This window comes from Aotus nancymaae, unplaced genomic scaffold, assembly GCF_030222135.1.
Source record: "Aotus nancymaae isolate 86718 unplaced genomic scaffold, 86718_ANA_hifiasm-v0.15.2.pri h1tg000051l, whole genome shotgun sequence".
In the NCBI taxonomy this organism is placed as follows: domain Eukaryota; kingdom Metazoa; phylum Chordata; class Mammalia; order Primates; family Aotidae; genus Aotus; species Aotus nancymaae.
This window is the reverse complement of record NW_026988465.1, coordinates 16,374,343-16,377,446: the sequence shown is the minus strand read 5'-3', so window position 1 is coordinate 16,377,446 and position 3,104 is coordinate 16,374,343. Positions and strand designations below refer to the sequence as shown.

General features: G+C 34.7%; 1 non-coding gene across 1 annotated transcript; it reads left to right on the top strand.

The window, feature by feature from the left end:
• Nucleotides 1-2,139: 2,139 nt before the first annotated feature.
• On the top strand, nt 2,140-2,242 carry LOC135269330 (U6 spliceosomal RNA). Its single transcript, XR_010337635.1, has one exon. It is a non-coding gene; the product is annotated as a U6 spliceosomal RNA (small nuclear RNA).
• Nucleotides 2,243-3,104: the final 862 nt, after the last annotated feature.

The following is a 3,104-nucleotide window of genomic DNA, read 5'->3' as shown; positions in this document are numbered from 1 at the left end:
TGAGTATCCACAATTCTTTCTGAAGACATTGATAATTGGTATTGATGACGACTAATTATATGCTTTAAGGACTTTTATTTTCCCCTGGTAATGCAGGCTACATACCCATTCATATTCTGTGGTGATATTCAAATTACTTAACAACCAATCAGAATAATCACCAGCTTCTACAACACAAACTAGTTCCCACCCTGTTCTCTTCCACTATCTGTCTTCCATGAAATCAAAGGTAATTCTTAACGTATATATTCTTCTAGATATTTCTTATGACATGCTGAATACTTTTATTAAATGTCAACAGGGTATGTGGCTTTGGGCAGGGAAGACATCAGGAAAACCTACACAAAAACTAAGAGACAGGAAAACTAGCAGTAAAGAGTTCCCTTTTAGTTCAGAGTTAAATGCAAGCATGGCTTGCATGGTTTACGTTTGAGCAATTGTTTGCACCCCACTATTCTTTAAATAGCCAACAAAAGGTTTTCGAGGCAGCCATTTTTAATTGGTCCAATCCTCATTCATATCTTTTGAAAAACCCTAACAATTTGTGTTGAACTGCATGTCTACCTTCTTGTGTTCCAACTCTTTGGTTCACTTTGTCTGTTGTCTTTCCCATATGGTTCAAAAAAGCACTATGCATAATGCCTTTCTCTAGCATGCCCTTTTGATTCCTAACATTCTTCTGAGGGCCTTAACTCTATAACCATTACCTGAACATGGTGCTTTCATCTAGGATTAAGTTTTGCACTTCTATTGATCTTCCTCTATGGGGTTGAATGTAGTAAATGAACCTCCTAGCTCCCAACAAATTTGCATGTAATTGCCTGTCCAGTCCTGAACACTGAATACTGGGCTGGAAGAATACACTAGCATTAACAGAGCCAAAAATGTTTTTCTTTCAAAGCCTCTGCTCCTTTGTAAAAGTGGCATATATGGGAAGAATTAGAAGGCTTTCTCAAAGTTTGGTAAAATGGCAAGGTAGGGGAATGTCCGGAAATTATTACCATGCTATCAGAATTATTATAATCTCAAATGGACCTTTTGAATAAGTCTAGAGCTGGCATTAACCTCTTTTTGACCACTGAAACTCACTGACCTACATTTACATACCCCAAAGAAAACTGAAATACTTTAATCATGCCTTCTTTTCACTCGAGTTTCTTTAGACAGATTTTACTAGATAGTGATAAAAATTTTGTCTTGTACTGTATCTTTGATGGATTTAGTGATTGATCATATTTGAAGGGTTATTGTTAAATTCTTTTGAATCAAAAAGTAGTTTTGTTTGAGGATAGATAACTTTTATATATAATATGTTATATAAACCCTCGAACTTTTCCTCTGATCTGTCATGATGGACAAGATATGAAATTTTTAAGGGAGATTAAAATTTACTGCAGAGAAATGTATAATTGTTAGACTTTTATCACAGTTAATTAGAAAAATTCAGTACTACACTGTTTTGTGTCTTGATTTTTAATTTTTAAAAAAGTGATGACTCTATCAGTATTTGTGTGGGACACCCTTCATTTGCCGTCGGCCCAGTGCAACCATATTATATAGCACCCACTCTGTTTACTTTAAAACATTAAGTGATGGGTTTAATAAGAGTTAAATAAAATAAAACTTAATTTTCTCTGTAGTAACTGGAGACCCAATGCCCTGTCTCATATCAAAGGGCTTGGGAATTATTTCTTATAAGTAAATCCCTTGCTCCTCTTTAGAGGACATGGAAGCTCTGCATTCTGATGATATGTGCCTGCGAAAGGGGTCAAAGTTCCTCTCCTTGTTTGTTCTATTCAGTCTGATGTGCCGATGAAGTCAGCAAGTTAAAGACATGCTTTGGAATGATCAAGAGGAATTACTTAGGAAGAGGTGTGGTTTGTGAGGAAATGTTGAAAGCATTTTTAAATTGCACTGATAACTGCTGAGGTTCAAGCATTATTAGCACTGACACGAATCCAGCTGAGTCTTTAGAAATCGTAACTTTTTACACCACCCCTATGAAAGTGGCAATGTTAATGTCAATTTCAGTTAAATTCTTAAGCATCCTGCTTTTGATTAGTTCAAAATGCCAAATACTAATACTGTTTCAAAATTCTGTGAGATATAAAAAATAGACATATTTAAATATATCAATTAGTGCTGGCATTGGCAGCACACATACTAAAACTGGATGCAGAGAAGATTAGCATGGTCCTTGCACAGGAATGACATGGAAATTCATAAAATACATTCCATAGTTTAAAAGAAGTAAATGAAAATAAATATAGCAGTTAAATGTGAGAAAGATGAGAAGGAAGATTTCAGAAAACAGAGCAAGTTCTATTGTTTTAGGCCAGACAATTATGCCAAGAATTATTTCTGTCATTACCATTCTATTATTCATGTTAAGGGATATCATCTGACAAATAATAATATCCCCAGGCACTGTGTTAAGCCCTGTATGTGTTAACTTATTTGATTCAACACAAATAGTGAGAATATGAGATGTGGACAACTTTAAGATGAGGAACTAGGTTTTAGGGAGACTGGGGACCTATCCAGAGTCACTCTATTTGTAAAGGGTATTTTCTGTCCTTGAACCTTGGTTGTCAGACACAATCTTTCTAACTCACAAAATGCTCAAACTTGTGTTATATGTGCCTTATACAGCATTGAAAACCACTTAGATGATAAGGGGAGAAGGGTGTCAGTTTAAGAATCAGGAGATCCGTGTTCTAATTCTGGCACTAATCTCACTTTGTTCATGAAACAGTTTTTTTTTTTTAAAGCTAACAAAATGCAATTAAACTTGTATCATACAGGCTAAAGGAAGTCAAGCATTTAAGCTGTACCTGTATCTCTTCACATCTCGTGATATATGCACTCCTTCCCTCCTGAGAGTGCTTTTGTCTGAATTGCTAGTTCTTCCATAAATTGACATGAAGAAGTGTATTTAAAATAAAATATGAATGAAATAGTTAATACTAAAAACATGTTTTAAATTAATATGGAGTCATATGAACATAAAATGATATTTTAAAGAATAACGTTATTAAATTCTCTATCGTTTTGAAAGGACAGGACAACATGGCTAAGAGGAAGAACATGCCCAGTTCTTTGAA